The 19,228-nt window shown below is 38.2% G+C and overlaps 1 pseudogene; it reads right to left on the reverse strand.

Annotated features, from left to right (window-relative positions):
- Positions 1-1,126: 1,126 nt before the first annotated feature.
- On the reverse strand, positions 1,127-2,008 carry LOC112300500 (small ribosomal subunit protein uS2 pseudogene; annotated as a pseudogene).
- Between the last annotated feature and the right edge of the window lie 17,220 nt (positions 2,009-19,228).

The raw sequence follows: 19,228 nt of genomic DNA on the forward strand, positions 1-19,228 counted from the left end.
TACAATGGGGAAACATTTCCCTTTGAACACTTTTTAAATATGGGATAACAAATAAACAAATAAAAAGACACTCAGGGTGAAATAGGGTGAATAGGGAGGGGAGGGCATGGGGGTCATGTCACTTTTGGTCAGAAACTGCTAAACACTCAGTGCAGTGTGGGCAGGTGTACTCGTAAGTGACCCATCATGAAATGGGGAAAGCCACTGAAAGAGTTTTCAGAAAAATTCACTGAAGATGACTACAGCCTCTCACAAAAACACCAGCTGGTACACTGATACAGATAGGTTCCTAGACCACTCACCTAGCAGGGGAAGCCTGTAGTATAAGGGACCCACCCTCCAGAAGATAATTCTTGTGTTTTTGCTACCCCCTCATACATCAAAGCTAGAGGTGAACCCCAGAATTGACTGAGCCAATATGAATTAAGCACTGATGTGCCTACCACAACAAATTTAGTTCAAGCATGGTTGATTGAAGCTTAGAATAAATAAAAAAGCAAAGACTAAGTGTGTAAAGTTGATGATGGCAACTACTGAATAAGCCATGTGAATACTCTCTGCTCTCTATTCCTGTCTTGTTACTCTTCCCTCAAGAGAATCCTTAACATCACACTAAACTCTAACATACTTAGAGCTCACAAGTTTCACTTCCACCCATTTATACCTTCCCTGGACCTACATTCCACACTCTCTCTATCACTTATCAAAATTAAACTTATCAGTCCTGTTGTCAGTTTCCTCAGAGATACTTCCTGTTTTCAAAAGTAACATGCTATTACCAGATAAACTCATGTACTAAAAGATGGTAGATTAACATAACATATCACCCACAGATAGTTACATTTTGTTTGTGGAATAAAGCATGAAAGGGATAATTACATATATTTTAAATAAAATAGCAGGTAGATGGTAGAAGAATTTGGAGGGATAGGGGCATTTCTAATCATGATTTTTTCTTCCCTAAAGTGTTTGATTAAGATCTATACCCCATTTGGACAGTCACAGTGAATAATATTATATTGAAAAGCCTGACAAATCCAGCCTTAATTATGCTTATTTCTTATGTAACTCAGAATTCTTCATATTTTTTAATGTACACAACTTTTAAAAACTGTTTATTTTTCCATCAATCCATTCTGTTTAAGAGTTTGTTGAAGAATAGCTTAAAACCACTCAGTTTAGTGGCTTGAGCAGTGAAGGCTGCAGACCAGTGTTCAGTGGCAAGCTGAGCACTCCAGTCTTAAGTAGGGAACTCCTGAACAGGCTCAGAAGGGGACCTGCAAGACCAGTCTGTGACTCAGGCTGCACAGCAGTGAACTCGGGACCTGGAGCAGTCCATTCACCCTGAAATCCCTCCTTTGTCATAGCCTTTTCAGCTATTCCTTTTTAGTCTCTTTGGAATATCTGTAGTAGAGATCAAGCATGACCTCCCATTGGTGTTCATGGGAGGTGGTGCCACACATATGCAGAACTTCTTGGGCCAGCATTCACCACATCAGACTCACTGAGTAAGCCCCCTGTTAGTTGCAAGGAATGGTAAGGCCCACATAGTCTACAGGAGAGACTGTGTTACTAAGAGCAATGGTAGACAAATTAACGTAAGATTCCTCTGTAAGACACTGGTGGTCAGCCCTAGGATCAGTAACCACCAGAAGACTCAGCTCCAGGAAGGTTGCTTGGCTGTGATTAGTAAAGATTCTAGGAGTGAAGGGGCCGGTAGGAGTGGCTGCAGTGGCAGCAGCAAACTTCAGCAGAGTTTGCTGGTATGCTAGGAAGATCTGACACCGACATCAATGGGGTTTTCAATGGCAATGATAACACAAGCTTCCAGCAGAAGCTTCTCCCAGGTTCTCTTCAAATACATGATGTAGATGCCATCACTCTTTCTTTTATAGATGTGCTATTGCATTTAGAAGTCAAGGTTGGCGTCCCCTTAGTGAGTTACTGCTGCAAGGAATTTGAGGATATCCTCCTTATTCATTTGCAGGTCACCAAGGACTCTGGACATTGGAAAGTTTCCCTTTAAGTTATGTGGGAACAGAAAACAGTGTCATATGGGCTCCTCTCTAAGTAGTGCAGAAAGGTTCCCTGCACATTTTATTAAAAAACTTTTAAAATAAAGTTTAACCTATTTTCTTTATCTTTTAAAATATAATATGTGACATAAACAAATACTATATATATCAATACAAGTATATCAAATACCTATAAACTCACCACACAATCGAAAAATAAAAATTTTAGTTTCTTGGCATATGTCTATCTACTCTTCCCTATGCCCCTCTTTATCCCACTCCAGAAGTAACTAACACCTTTCCTGAATTATGTATTTGTCATTACTTTCTTTTCAAAAATATGGTTTTTTATCATATGTTACAGATGGAAAATAATACATTGGCTAATTTCACTTGTTTTTGAGATTTTTGAAAATGATGATATGTAGTACTCTGGAACTTGTGACATTTTATTTTGTTTTTCAATTTTCTATTCCTAACAGTCATTCACATAGTCACATGTAAGCTGTCACTGCAGAGCATTCTTTTTTCCTCTATATAAAATTGCTTTGTAAATACATTTTGATTTATTTATTTTAGTATATTGTTGGTATATATTTGGATTGCTTCTAGTCTTTTGTCATTTTGAATAATTTCCTATAAATATTCTTGTACTTGTTTCTACATGCATATGTGTATGTGTAGGTACCTAAATACACAAAAAAATATTTATGTACCAAGACATATAGACATGAAAATGTTCAACTTTAGAATATAACGGCCATTGTTTTCAGGAGTGTAAGTGAGCAAGAATTTTTTCACCATGCTGAGTTCCACCAGAATACAAGAATCATATTTGTCATTATAAGTAACCTCCAAGGACAGAAAAAGGTAACCTATTTAAGCAAAGTCGGTGTTCAAGCTCTTTTGTATTCAGGTATCCTCTGGGGGAAAAAAAGCAGGCATTAAAAAATTATACTAATAAGAGAAAACATTCATTTTCTCTTTCAGGCAGATGCTGTTCAAAAAAGAAAGACAACTGTACTGTGCTTCCTCAAATTCTTCTGGGACTCTTTTAACTCCCTCTGCCCCAGCTTTTGGGTTACTTGCAGCTCAGCCTGTACAAAAGTATGCACAACTCATAAATAGCTGAAGACAGCTGAACCAATGAGTTCTGTTAGAGAGTATCATTGGAAAGGCTGCCAGAGTTGGCAAATTTATATATCTATATCTACCTATATCTATGTCTATATCATCTATCTATATCTATATCTATCTGTATATAAATAGATTTAGATATACAAGGTCTGGCACAAATAACATCCCTTTTCATTACAAAATCTTTTATTACTAAATCATAAGCATGTAATTCTATAACATAACAATATCACACTGAAGCACATCATATGACATTTTAGGTGAAATATTCAAATTTCTGTCCATCTGGGGTGAGACATTCACGAACCCTAACAACCACACTCAAGCATGCGTTAACTTCTTCTGGACTCTGCATATTGAATATATATATACACACACACATATATATATATACACACATATATATATACATGCATACACACATATACATACATACACACATGTATGTATATATATTTTTCAAGCAGCAGTGGGTTCTATGCATGTCACAATTTTTTTTAATTGAACATCTATTCAGTGGTGGTTTCATTATCACAATGGGTTTGAGCATGGATCAAGTAAGCTATAGTAGAGATAGCTGCCTGTACTTGACTATTTTAGTACCACAGTTTTCCTTGAGTGGTGGTCATCTCATACGAACATATATTTATGTAAGATATACTGGGCTTGTGATGAACTTGTATCTTTCTAAAAAATTGTTTACATTGGTATGACTTTAAATAGCTAGGTCATTTATGGTGACCCATGATTTTCTGCAAAGGTATAGTTTAGTTTTATCAGTATTGGGATAATATTCATAAAGTCAGTATGGTTAGGACAACTATCTGAAGTTAGCCTACTGTGGGAAACATCAATTGTTGTAAAGTATGAGCAATTTATCATTATTATGATATATGGTTATAGCTATGACATTTCTTGATTTTTTTCCAAGTGGCAAAGACCCTCTTTCAACAGTAAATCATGGCAAGACTCACATTGAGCTGGAAGCTTGAGTAAAGAAATAGTTGGACTATTCATAAAATTAGCTAAGATATTGGCTGTACACCTTGCATTCCACAATATAAAATTTAGGGGGCTTATCTTATCTAATGGGTGTTCAATGCAAAGAGCACTGATTGTAGAAGAGCTGGTCAGGTCAGAGAGTCTCTTATCTTTTCATTTAATAAGACAATCTCTCTCATTAGGGATCAATGATAAACTAGTGGTTGCTACTCAGCCCAGATACCAAGGGTAACAGAAGTCTAATTGCCAAAGTCTCCAATAACTTATGAGATTGTTTCAAAACACATATAATTTTATAACAGATTGGAGGATGTCCAGAATAGGGCTTTTTTTAATTGTTGCTTGAACTTTTTTGATGTTGTTTATTATAGAGGCGCCTCTCAAATTTGGAAGCTTACTTGGTAATATAGTAGAGGCTTTGGATAAATTTCCAATTATGTAGCATGCTGTTCTGAAATCCAAAGCCTATCTAGGCTTCATTTTCTCTCTATATTTATCTAGTTATTTGTGTCTTTATACTACATTTTGGTCAATTCTTCATATATAATTCTAGTTCACTAATATGTTCTTTATTTGTGTCTTTCTATACATGTATTTTGATATCTTTATTAAGCTATAATTGATATATGAAAAGTTGCACACATTTAACTTATATATCTTATTGAGTTTGGACAAATGCAAACACCTGTGATATCCTTACAGTAACCAAGGTACCATCACCTCCAAATATCTTCTTGTGTTTTTCTGTAATATAGAAAAAACACTTACTATGAGTTATATGCTGTTAATATATTTTATTTTATTTTTTATCAGAAGAGGCTAATTTTTATTGAATTTAGTGGGGTAACATTGGTTCACAAAACCATACAGGTTTCAAGTGTACAACTCAACAAACATTACCTGTATACAGCATCATGTGCACATTACCTCAATCACAGTTTTTTTCTGTCCCCATTTGGCCCCCTTTGCCCATGTCCACCTACCCCTACCAACCTCCCTTTCCTATTGCTATCACCACACTGTTGTCTCTGTCTATGTGTTAATGTTTTCTTTTGTTATTCCCTCCAAATTCTTCCATCCAGCCCGCCAACCCTCCTCCGCTCTGACAGTTATCAGTCTGTTCCATGTAAACATGCTTCTGCTTCTATTTTGTTCATGAGTTTATTTTGTTCATTAGGTTCCACATATAAGTGAGATCATATGGTATCTGTCTTTCTCTGACTGGTTTATTTCACTTAACATAACACTCTCCAATTACATCCATGATGTCAAAAAAGATAAGGTTTCCTTTTTATTTTTTTGTGATGATTATAGCATTCAGTATTTATTTATTATTTTTTTACAGGGGAATTGTAACAAATATTTATTTATTTATTTAATTCTATTCTTTAAAATTATTTTATTGTTGCTCAATTACAGTTGTCTGCATTTTCCACCCACCACTCCCCACCACCCCAGCCAAACCCACCTCTCTCCCTTGCTTCCACCCTCCCATATTGTTTATCCATACGTCTTTTATAGTAGTTCCTGAAAACCCTTCCATCCATTTTCCCCTCCCACCTTGCCTTTGGCTATTGTTAGATTGTGTTTAATTTCAACGTCTCTGCTTATATTTTGCTTGCTTTTTTCTTTTGTTGATTACGTTCCAGTTAAAGGTGAGATCATATGATATTTGTCCCTCATCTTCTGGCTTATTTCACTTAGCATAATGCTCTCCAGTTCCATCCATGCTGTTGCAAAGGGTAGGAGTTCCTTCTTTCTCTCTTCTGTGCAGTATTCCATTGTGTAAATGGGCCATAATTTTTTGACTGACTCATTTACTGAAGAGCACTTAGGTTGCTTCTAGCACTTGGCTATTGTAAATTGTACTGCTATGAACATTGGGGTGCATGAGTTCTTTTGGATTTCTGTTTCAGTTCTTAGGATATAGTCCAAACAGTGGAATTGCTGAGTCAAAGGGCAGTTCCATTTTTAGCTTTCTGAGAAAATTCCATTCTCTTTCCCACAGTGGCTGAACCAATCTGGATTCCCACCAATAGTGCACTAGGGTTCCCTTTTCTCCACAACTTCTCCAACACTTGCTTGTTGATTTGTTTGAGATGGCCATTCTGACTGGTGTGAAGTGGTACCTCATTGTGGTTTTAATTTGCAACTCTCTGATGACTAGTGATGCTGAGCATTTTTTCATATGTCTCTGGACCCTCGGTATGTCCTCCTTGTAGAACTGTCTGTTCAAGTCTTTTGTCATTTTTTAGTTGGGATTTTTGTTTTTCTGGACTGGGGTCATGAGAGTTCTTTATATATTTTGGAGATCAAAGCCTTGTCCATGGTATCATTAGCAAATATGGTTTCTCATACAGTTGATTCTCATTTCATTTTAATGCTATTTTCTTTAGCCATGCAGAAACTTTTTAATTTGATGAGGTCCCGTTTGGTTATTATTTCCTTTATGTAAGTCTTTTATCCACCTTGAATTTATTTTTGTGTATGGTGTAAGCTGGTGATCGAGTTTCTTTTTTTTTTTTTGCATGTAGTTTTCAAGATCTTCCAATACCATTTGTTGAAGAGGTAATTTTTACTCCATTGTATGCTTCTGCCCCCTTTGTCAAGTATTAATTGACCATTAACTAATTGGGCTTATTTCTGGGTTCTCTGTTCTATTCCATTGGTCTATATGTTTGCCCTTATGCCAATACCAGGCTGTTTTGATTACAGTGGCCTCGTATTAGAGTCTGATATTGGGTATTGTGATCACTCCTACTTTGTTCTTTTTTCTCAAAATTGCTGCAGCTATCCAGGGTCATTTATGGTTCCACATAAATTCCTGAAGTGTTTGTTCTATATCTGTGAAATATGTCATGGGTACTTTAATAGGGATTGCATTGAATCTATAAATCACTTTGGGTAATATGGCCATTTTGATGATGTTAATTCTTCCAATCCATGAGCATGGTACATGCTTCCATTTGTTTGTGTCTTCCTTAATTACTTTCTTCAGTGTGGTATAGTTTTCTGAGTACAGGTTGTTTACCTCCTTGGTTAGGTTTATTCCTAGGTACTCTATTTTTCTTGTTGCTATAGCAAGTAGGATTTTTTTCCTGATTTCTGTTTCTGATATTTCATTGTTTCCGTACCAAAATGACCTTGACTTCTGAATATTGACTTTGTATCCTGTTTTGCCAAATTCATTTATTAGGTCAAATAGTTTTTTGGTGGAGTCTATAGGAATTTCTGTGTACACTATCTCATCATCTGCAAACAATGATAGTTTTATTTCCTTCTTTGCTATTTGAGTGCCTTTTATTATTTTTGTTCTTGTCAGACTGCTTTAGCTAGGACTTCCAATACTATGTTGAGTAGGAATGGTGAAAGCAGGCATCCTTGTCCTGTTCTTGATCTTAGTGGAAAATCTCTAAGTTTTTGCCCATTGAGTATGATGTTGGCTGTAAGTCTCTCATATATGGCCATTATTATGTTGAAGAATGCTTCCTGTATTCTCACTTTGCTGAATGTTTTTATCATAAATAGGTACTGTACCTTAAAAATGCTTTTTCCACATCTATTGATATGATTGTGTGATTTTTGTCTTTTGTTTTGTTTATGTGATGTATTATGTTTATTCATTTGTGAATATTGTACCATCCTTGCATCCCTGGAATGAATCCCACTTGATTGTGGTGTATAATCTTTTTAAGATATTGCTGGATGCAGTTTGCCAATATTTTGTTGAGGATTTTAGCATCTATGTTCATCATCAATGTTGGGCTGAAGTTTTCTTTCTTTGTTATGTCTTTATCTGGAATTAGGATGATTCTGGCTTCATAAAAAGAGTTTGGGAGTATTCTATTTTTTTGAATTTTTGGGAGTAATCTGTGAAGGATAGGGGTTAGCTTTTCCTTAAATGCTTTGTAAAATTCTGCTGTGAAACCTTCTGATCCAGGACTTAGTGTGTAAGAAAGTTTTTGATTACTGTTTTAATTTCACCAGCTGTTATTGGTCTGCTCAGGCTTTCTGCTTCTTTATTCAGTTTGGAAGGTTATATTTTTGTAGAAATTTGTCCACTTAACCTTAGGTTTTCAAATTTATTGGCATGCAGTTTTTCATATTAATTTCTTACAATTCTTTGTATTTCTGCGGTATTGGTTGTAATCTGTCCCCTTTCATTTCTGATTGTGTTTATTTGGGTCCTCTCTCTTTTTTTCTTGATGATCCTGTTTAAAGGCCTGTCAATTTTGTTTATCTTTTCAAAGAAGCAGCTCCTGAATTTATTGATCCTTAGAATTCTGCTTTTAATTTCTATATATGTAGTTTAATTCTCCTCTGATCTTGGTATTTCCTTCCTTCTACTTGCTCTGGACTGTCTTTGATGTTGTTCATCCAGCTTTTGTAGGCATAGGATTACGTTTTTTATTTGAAATGTTTCTATCTTTTATAGGTAGACCTGTATTGGTATGAATTCCCTCTCAGGACTGCCTTCACTCTGTCCCATACATTTTGGATTGTTGTGAGTTCATTTTCATTTGTTTCCAGAAACTTTTTGATTTCTTCCCTAATCTCATTCTCAACCCAGTCATTGTTAATAGCATGCTATTCGATCTCCATGAGTTGAAGTTTTTTTAAGTTTTTTCCTTGAGGTTGGTTTCCAGTTTCAGTCCCTTGTGGTTGGAGAAGATGCTTGATATGATTTCAATTTTCTGAATTTGTTGAGGCTTGTTTTGTGTCCTATCATGTGGTCTATCTTTGAAAATGTTCTATGTGCATTTGAAAAGAATGTGTATTTTGCTTATTTGGGATTAAAGGCTATATATATATCAGTGAAGTCCATTTAATCTAGGACATTGTTCAATGCCACAATATCTTTGTTTCCATTTTCTTTGGAAGATCTATCCATTTTTGACAGTGTGGTGTTAAAATCCCCTACTAAAATTGAGTCACAGCCCATATCTTTCTTGAAATCTTCCAAGACTTTCCTTAAGTATTTGGGTGTTCTTATGTTGGGTTCATAAATATTTACAATGTTTATGTCTTCTTGATGGATTCTTCCCTTGAGTATTATGAAATGACCTTCTGTGTCTCTATTTTGTGGCTCTTTTCTTGTAGTGTATTTTGTCTGATATCAGTATTGCAACCCAAGGGTTTTTTTTTTTTTTCTTTTTTCTTGTCCATTTGCTTGTACTACTTGTTTCCAGTCCTTCACTTTCAGTCTTTGTAGGGCTTTTGTTCTGAGGTGGGTCTCTTGGAGGCATCCTATGTGTGAGTCATGATTTCTTATCCATTCAACTATTCTATGTCTTTTGATTAAAGTATTTAATCCATTTACATTTAAGTTTATTATAGATAAGTATTTATTCATTGCCATTTTTTTGTACCTGTGTTCCATTCTCTCACTATTTTTATTCCTGTTCTTAAAGGAGTTCCTTTAGCATCTCTTACACAGCTGGTTTATAGGAAGGGTATTCTTTGAGCCCCTTTTGTCTGAGAAGCTCCTTAGCTTTTCATTTCAATTGAGAGCCTTGCTGAATAATTTAGTCTTGGTCACAAGCTTCTGGTTTTCTTTACTTGGAATATTTGTTGCCATTCTCTTCTGGCTTGGAGTGTTTCCATTCAGAAGTCAGCTGCTAGTCTTATCAGGGCTCCCTTGTATATTATTCCTGTTTTTCCCTTGCTTCCTTTAAGATTCTCTCTTTGTCTTGGAATTTTGCCATCTTAAATATGATGTGTCTTGAAGTGGGACTCTCTGTGTTTCCTGGATTTGCATGACTTTTTCTCTCATCAAATTTGGGAAGTTTTCCATCATTATTTATTCCAAGTCTTTCTATCCTTTGCTCTTCTTCTTCTCCTTCTGGTATCCCTATTATACAGATATTATTATGTTTCATGTTGGCCTGCATTTCCCTTAATCCATCTTCATTTTTTTCTGAGCCTCTTTTTCTTTTCTTGCTCTTTCTGGATGTTTTTTTCTGCCTTGTCTTCGAGCTCATTAATCCAATCCTCTGCTTCATCTAGCCTGCTTTTGATTCCTTCCATTGTGTTCTTCAGTTCAGAAATTGTATTCTTCATATCCTCTTGGCCCTTGTTGGTAGTTTCTATTTCCTTTTCTATGTTGATATAGTTTGCAGTGAGTTCATTGTAGTTTCCCTGTAGTTTTTGGTAATTCTCAGTGAGCTCATTGAACTTCCTTATAACCATTGCTGTGAACTGAATATCTGACAGTTGACTTGCCTCTATTTCATTTAGCATTCTTTCTGAGGCTTCCTCCTTTCCTTTCAATTGGGTTTTGTTTCTTTGTATTCCCATTGTTTGTGAGACTCTTCTTGTTAGCCTCTGCTTCTTAAATTGATCTGTTCTTACTCCTTGGATTTATCGTGTGAACTTCTATTGTAGGAGACCTGTGAGAGTCAGGGGTGCAGTCTCCTTGATCTCCTGAACTTGCTACTTTTGGGCTATTATTTATGTTGGCTCTCTGTATGTCCTTGGGTTTCGATTGTTGTTGGGACTTTGTTTGGTGGGTCCTTCCCTCTATCTGGCTAGCTGAGGGTCACTCTGTCCACTTCATCTTGTATTCTGTTGTGCAGGTGTGGACAAGTTGCACTGAAGCTGGTTCTCCTGCATGTATGAAGTTTTTAGGCTTCTCTCTTGCTCTTGTTCATTTGTTTGTTCTGGGTAACTTCTCCACCATTTAGTTGTATTTCCAGATCTGTCCTGGGATGAGGTTAGTGTGGATTCCACTTGCTCCTTCACCTTCTTCCATTGTTATCTGTTGGGGGTTCATTTTTTGTGGGTTCCCTCTTCTAGTAGACATACTGGTGTTCTCAGCTCCCATTTACTCTTTTTTGTGATCTGTTGGAAAGGGAAGCCAAAATGGTTTAAGACAGCAGGAGTGTATTCTATTCTGGGGAACCATTCCTAGCATGGGAAATGTGTCTCAGCCTCCACTGGGAAAAGCCAGTGGGGAGTGAGGTTGTTGGGTAGGACCCACCGCCATGGATAGGTTCTCCAGTGGGGAATCAGGCCTGCATTGTACCTAGACTGCTATGAGAGTTGCTCTTGCTAAAACTCCCTCACCCTGAGGTAAGCAAATATTTACTGAGTATCTTTACCTTCCCAAAATCTGGGCTAGACCTTCCAGGTATGGAACATAGACTCTTTCGACCATTTCTCCTTTTACATTGCAAATATCCTCCTTTGATGTATTCAGCAACACCCTCTCCTTTGTCTGCAAAAGATAACCACCCAAAACAAAACTTTGCATAGTAAAGGAGGACCATCTTTGATGTAAGGGGCCTAGAAAAATGATAAAAGCCTGTCAAGGCAAGGGTCTGAGTGGTCTCCTCTTGAGGGAGTGGCTGAGGTGCTCAGAGGCGCTCTCCTCTTGAGAAAGTGGCCACGCTGTCCCTTTTCCTCCACAGGATTTCTGTAGTCTGTGTGTAATTGTATATTGCGGCCACAACAGCAGATCCTGTGGGCCAGGATCTGCATCATCTGGCGCATCCACATCATTCTGTGATATTTCAAGTAACAACCCACAGAAGATAAGATAGGAGATCCATTAGATTTGTATAGTGTTAACCATGATATTTCACCCAACTAGCCACTTTTTAGAAAGGGTGGAAAAAAGATATGACTATTGTTGGGGGGAAGGATTGTTAGTTGGATCTAGAAAGCAGTGAGCTTGTGGGAGGTCATATTATGAGGTAAAATGAGAGTAAAGGATAGAAAATAGGTGTAGTGTGTAAGAGAATAGAGTTAACAACAATAGTAATAAAGTTCAGAAAACAGTGAAGTGAGCCAAGATCCAGGAGTGGTGTGGTGTAGTATTTACAATTTTATGGAACAGCTATTATTTATAATAGAAATGGAGCAACAATCATATGATAGAATCTATGTGATCTGAATAAGAAGAGTAGGAAGTACAGGACCTAGAGTAGTGTGCTATTGGAACACAAGTGAAGTGAAAGATGGAAAATTAAAAATACAATATGAAAGAAAGAACAAGGAAAACCAGTTAAACAATGCAATTTAACAAACCAACTGAAGAAGACTAAACAGAAAGAAGAGAAATAAAAAAACAATAATAAAATAAAAGATGTAAGAATAATGAAATAATAACAATAATAATAAAATATACAATAACTTGCAAGTTCTCTGGAGTAGCAAAGTGAAATTTGTCTCACTGTCTAAGTTTTGGGGATGACCGCTCTTTGGGTCCTACTCTGGTCCTTTCATAGCTCCAGGTTTTATTGTTTCACTTGTGAGAATTAAAAAAAAAAAAAAGGAAGAAGGAAAGAAAAGAAGAAGGAATTAAAAAAAAAGAGCCTCCTGCTGGCTTCAAACCAGCCAAGCCAGTTGTGCTGCTCTTCCTGGTTGCAGCAGGCTGAGGGAGCATTGGTTTCACTTTTCTCCCTTCCTGAGCCGCACTCTTTGCAGTTTCCCAGCCTCCACTGAAGTTCCTCAGTTCACTGCCAAGCCCCCAGTGCCCTTCTGCGCCCAGCCTTTGCTTCAGTCCACTAGTTGAGCTGTCCTTGAGCTGCACCAATTAGGGGCAACTCACACACCACCTTCTCATTCTTTGCTGTCTTAGAGGACAGGGACTCTCAGAGTCTCTTCAGGGTATTTCATCCCTTCCACTGAATCAAGTCTTTCTGGGGATTGCTGACTCCCTGAGTCCTGCAGCTCTCCTCTGAAGGGGCATCACCACTTTCCTCTTAGAGAGCCAGTTGTCCCTGCAGTGCAGGGGCGTGGGGTGGCTGCAGCTGCAGATGCTGGCTCTGGCCTCCTCTGCTGTTGTACCCAGGCAATGGGGTTGGGCAGGAGGTGTCTCTGGGCAGCAGGGTCAGGCCCACTCAGTCCCCAGGGCTGTGGACATGAGCTCTCAGCCTCTGCTGCTGGGCAGGATAGGCAGCCCGTAGGCCATGGGGTTCAGGCATGCGCCGTCCCGGGGGCTGACTGTGGGTGTGGGCACTAGGCCTACACTGCTGGGATGAGATTGGCAGCCACTGGGCCTCGGGGTCAGGCTAGTTCCACCCTTGGACTGGGACCTGAGCACTTCTGCTGCTGCAGTGGGAACAGGAGTACAGCTGCCCTGGCTGGGTAGGGGTAGGGAGCAGGAGGCCAGGGCAGCTGCTGAGGGAGAAAACCCTGAACAGCCGCTGAGTGCCTCTCCTTTTTCTTTTTCTCCCTGAAAAATTCCTCCTATTCAAGCCTGCCATTACAAACAAGCGCCTGGCCTCTCACACAGCCCAACTCTCCAACCAGACTGGAGGCCATCTGGGTCAGGGTCCATAACAGTCCAACTTTTCCTAGCTGGCAACCACAGTCTCTGTGGGTGCACACCAGCCCTGTGTCCTTATTCCTGCTCTGCAACTTCAAGCATCCAGGTCCCTCCTGGTGCTGCTCAAACCCTGTTTGGCAGGGGGTGGAGCTGTTGACCTGGCTCTCTCCCAAGAAACCTGCAGCAGACCCAGGAGGTGCTGGGCCTGGGGTTGCAACTGTCTTGGTCCCCACGCTGGTCCCAGAGACCTTTATGTCCTGAAGCGCTCTCCTTATAGTCTGATTTTTCAATGTCCTCTATAATTTTTGGTCTCCAATCTTCATATATGCAGGGATACTGTTGGCTGTTCACTCTGTTCCTCAGAAGATTGGCTAGGTGTTTCACCGATGCACAGGGGGAAGTGGACTCCACTCCCACGTATCTTGCCACAATCTTCCCTTAGGTTTCTTTTTTATGGCTCTATAGTATTCCATTGTATAATTGTACCATAGCTATTTTTATCCACTCATTTACTGATAGGAATTTTGGCTGTTTCCAGATCTTGGCTATTGTAAATAATGCAGCAATGAATATAGGACTGCACACATTTTTTTACTTTGTTTTTTGAATTTCTTCAGATATATTGCAGAAGTGGGATTATGGAGTCAAAAGGTAGTTCCATTTTTAATTTTCTGAGGAAATTCCATACTGTTTTTCAGACTGGATGAACCAGTCTGCATTCCCACTAACAATGCATAATGGTTCCCTTTTTCTCATATCCACACCAAAACTTGTTGTTTGTTGGTTTGTTGATAATGGCCACTCTGACAGATGTCAGATGATATCTTATTATGGTTTTAATTTGCATTTCTATAATGATTAGTGACTTTGAACAACTTTTCAAATTTCATTCTTTTAAATTTAATGAATATATGTATGAGACAGTAAAATTTGTATTTTTATAGCATTTATTTTATTTCTTTTTAATTTTTATTTTTCTTCAATTACATTCTTATGCCTTATCTCCTCATCCCCCCACGCCACCCTAGCTGAACCCACATCCCTCCCCCCCAAAGACCCTCCCCCTTGATTTTTTCCATGTGTCCTTTATACTAGTTCCTATAATCCCCTCTCCTCACTGTCCCCTCCCCACTCCCCCCTGGCTATTGTTAGACTGTTCTTAACCTCAATGTCTCTGGTTATATTTTGTTTGCTTTTTTCTTCTGTTGATTATGTTCCAGTTAAAGGTGAGATCATATGGTATTTGTTCCTCACTGCCTGGCTTATTACACTTAGCATAATGCTCTCCAGTTCCATCCATGCTGTTGCAAAGGGTATAAGCTCCTTCTTTCTCTCTGCTGCATAGAAATCCATAGTGTGAATGTACCATAGTTTTTTGATCCACTCATTTGCTGATGGGCACTTAGGTTGCTTCCAGTACTTGGCTATTGTAAATTATGCTGCTATGAACATCAGGGTGCATAGGTTCTTTTGGATTGGTGTTTCAGGGTTCTTAGGGTATAATCCCAGCAGCGGAATTGCTGGGTCAAAGGGCAGTTCCATTTTTAGTTTTCTGAAGAAATACCATACTGTTTTCCACAGTGGCCTCACCAGTCTGCATTCCCACCAACAGTGCACTAGGGTTCCATTTTCTCCGCATTTCTCCAACATTTGTTTGTAGATTTATTTATGTTGGCCACTCTGACTGGTGTGAGATGGTACCTCATTGTGGTTTTAATTTGCATCTCTCTGATGGCTAGTGATGCTGAGCATCTTTTCATATGTCTCTGGGCCCTCTACGTGTCTTCCTTGGAGAAGTGTCTGTTCAAGTCCTTTGCCCGTTATTTAATTGGGTTTCTTGTTTCCTGGAGTGCAGTCATGTGAGTTCTTTATATATTTTGGAGATCAGGCCCTTGTCTGAGGTATCATTGGCAAATATGTTTTCCCATACTGTTGGTTCTCTTTTCATTTTAATGCTGCTTTCTTTAGCCATTCAGAAGCTTTTCAATTTGATGAGGTCCCATTTGTTTATTCTTTCATTTATGTCTCTTGCTTTAGCAGACATCTCTGTGAGGATGTTGCTGAGTGGAATGTGTGAGATTTTCATGCCAATGTTTTCCTCTAGAACTTTTAGGGTGTTAAAACTTACATTTAAGTCTTTTATCCACCTTGAGTTTACTTCTGTGTATGGTGTAAGTTGGTGATCAAGTTTCATTTTTTTTCACATAGCTGTCCAGATCTCCCAACACCATTTGTTGAAGAGGATATTTTTGCTCCATTTTATGCTCCTGCCTCCTTTGTCAAATATTAATTGACCAGAAAGACTTCGGTTTAATTCTGGGCTCTCTGTTCTGTTCCATTGGTCTATGTGCCTGTTTTTATGCTGGTACAAGGCTGTTTTGATTACAGTAGACTTGTAATACAGTTTAATATCAGGCATTGTGATCCCTGCTGCTTTATTCTTCTTTCTCAAAATTGCTGCACAAATTCGGGGTCGTTTCTGGTTGCATATGAATTTCTGAAATATTTGCATTATATCTCTGAAATATGACATGGGTACTTTAATATGGATTGCATTGATTCTATAAATCGCTTTGGGTAGTATGGAAATTTTGATGAAGTTAATTCTTCCAATCCATGAGCATGGTACATGCTTCCATTTGTTTGTGTCTTCCTTAATTTCTTTCTTCAATGTTGTGTAGTTTTCTGAGTACAGGTCTTTTACCTCTTGGTTAGGTTTATTCCCAGGTACTTTATATTTCTTGTAGCTACAACAAATAGTATTTTTCTCCTGATTTCTGTTTCTGCAGTTTTGTTGTTAGTATACAGGAATGCCCTTGATTTATGAGTATTGACTTTGTATCCAGCAGTTTTGCCAAATTCATTTATTAGGTCGAGTAGTTTTTTGGTGGAGTCTATACGATTTTACATGTATACTACCATGTCATGTACAAACAGTGATAGTTTCATTTCCTCCTTTCCAACCTGGATGCCTTTTATTGCTTTTTCTTGTCTGATTGCTGTGGCTAGGACTTCCAATACTATGTTGAATAGGAGTGGTGAGAGAGGGCATCCTTTTCTTGTTCCTGATCTTAGTGGGAAAGCTCTAAGTTTTTGTCCATTGAGTATTATGTTGGCTGTAGGTCTCTCATATATGGCCTTTCTTATGTGGAGAAATGCTCCCTCTATTCCCACTTTGTTGAGTGCTTTTTATCATAAATGGGTACTGTACCTTATCAAATGCTTTTCCTGCATCTATTGATATGATCATGTGATTTTTGTCTTTGCTGTTGTTGATGTGATGTATTATGTTTATTGATTTGCAAATATTGTACCATATTTGCATCCCTGGAATGAATCCCACTTGGTCACAGTATAATATCTTTTTAATGTATTGGTGGATGCGTTTCGCCAATATTTTTTTGAGAATTTCAGCGTGTATGTTCATCATCAATATTGGCCTGAAGTTTTCTTTCTTCACTGTTTTCTTTCTTATCTGGTTGTGGGATTAGGATGATGCTGGCTTCATAAAAAGAGTTTGGGAGTCTTCAATCAGTTTGGATTTTTTCTAATAGTCTGTGAAGGATAGGGGTTAGCTCTTCCTTAAATGCTTTGTAGAATTCTCCTGTGAAACCATCTGGCCAGGGCTATTGTGTGTTGGGAGTTTTTTGATGACTGCTTCAATTTCGTCTGCTGTTATTGGTCTGTTCAGGTTTTCTGCTTCTTCATTCAGTTTTGGAAGATTATATTTTTCTAGAAATGTGTCCATTTCACCTAGGTTTTCATATTTCTTGGCATACAGTTCTTCATAGTAATTTCCTCACACCTGTCAGAGTGGCCAGCATAAACAAATCCACAAACAAATGTTGGAGAGGATGCGGAGAAAAGGGAACCCTAGTGCACTGTTGGTGGGAATGCAGACTGGTGAGGCCACTGTGGAAAACAATATGGAATTTCCTCAGAAAACTAAAAATGGAACTGCCCTTTGCCCCGGAAATTCCGCTTCTGGGATTATACCCTAAGAACCCTGAAACACCAATCCAAAAGAGCCTGTGCACCCCAATGTTCATAGCAGCACAATTTACAATAGCCAAGTACTGCAAGCAACCTAAGTGCCCATCAGCAAACGAGTGGATCCAAAAACTATGGTATATTTACACAATGGAATTCTATGAAGCAGAGAGAAAGAAGGAGCTTATACCCTTTGCAACAGCATGGATGGAACTGGAGAGCATTATGCTAAGTGAAATAATCCAGGCGGTAAGGGACAAATACCGTATGATCTCACCTTTAACTGGAACATAATCAACAAAAGAAAAAAGCAAACAAAATACCACCAGAGACATTGAGGGGGGGAACTGTCTAGCAGTGGCCAGGGGGGAGTGTGGTGGGGACAGTGGGAAGAGGGGATTGCAGGAACTATTATAAAGGATACATGGACAAAATTGGGGGGGATGGTGGGGGTAGGGGAAGGAGGTGGGTTCAGCGGGGGAGGGAGGGAAGGGGAGAAAAGGCATACAACTGTAATTGAATAAAAATAAAACAATAATAATCCTTTGTATTTCTGTGGTATCAGTTGTAATCTCTTTTCTTTCATTTCTAATTGTGTTTATTTTGATCCTCTCTCTTTTCTTCTTGATGAGCCTACTTAAAGGCTTGTTGATTTTGTTTATCTTTTCAAAGAACCAGCTGCTGGATCCATTGATCCTTATAATTGTGCTTTTAATATCTATCTCTTTTATTTCTGCTCTGATCTTGGTTATTTCTTTCCTTCTACTTGCTCTCGGCTGTCTTTGTTGTTGTTCCTCAAGTTTTTGTAAACATAGGGTTAGGTTGTTTATTTGAAATGTTTCTATCTTTTTAAGGTTGGCCTGTATTGCTCTAAACTTCCCTGTCAGGACTGCCTTTGCTGTGTCCCATAGGTATTGGGTTGTTGTGACTTAGTTTTCTTTTGTTTCCAGAAAGTTTTTGACTTCATCCCTAATCTCATTCTTGACCCATTCATTGTTTAATAGCATGCTATTCAGTCTCCATGATTATGAGTGTTTTGGGTTTTTTTCCTTTGGGGTTGGTTTCTAGCTTCAGTCCCTTGTGGTCAGAGAAAATGCTTGGTATGATTTCAATTTTCTTGAATTTGTTGTGGCTTGCTTTGTGTCCTATCATGTGGTCTATCTTTGAAAAAGTTCCATGTACACTTGAAAAGAATGTGTATTTTGCTTCTTTGGGATGAAAAGCTCTCTATATATCAGTTAAGTCCCTTTCCTCTAGGGTATTGTTAAGTGACACAATATCCTTCTTGGTATTTTGTTTGGAAGGTCTGTCCAATTTTAACAATGGGGTGTTAAAGTCCCCTACTATAATTGTGTTGCTGTCAATATCTTTCTTGAAGTCCTCCAAGATTTTCCTTATGTATTTGTGCACTCCTATGTTAGTGGCATATATATTTATAATGTTTATGTCTTCTTGGTGAATTTTTCCTTTGAGTATTATGAAGTAACCTTCTGGGTCTCTCTTTATGGCCCTTTTTTTGCAGTCTATTTTGTCTGATATGAGTATTGCTACCCCTGCTTTTTTTTTTTTTCTTTCTGTTTGCTTGAAAAATTTTTTCCAGCACTCTACTTTAAGTCTGTGTAATTCTTTTGTCCTGAGATGTGTCTCTTGTAGGCAGCATATGTATGGGTCATGTTTTCTTATCCATTCCGCTATTCAGTGGCTTTTGATTGGCGCATTTAATTCATTTACATTTAAGGTTATTATTGATAGGTAGCTATTCATTGCCATTTTTTCATACCTGTGTTTCTCTCCCTTTCTCATTCCCTTCCTT

Source organism: Desmodus rotundus, chromosome 6 (assembly GCF_022682495.2).
Source record: "Desmodus rotundus isolate HL8 chromosome 6, HLdesRot8A.1, whole genome shotgun sequence".
Taxonomy (NCBI): Eukaryota; Metazoa; Chordata; class Mammalia; order Chiroptera; family Phyllostomidae; genus Desmodus; species Desmodus rotundus.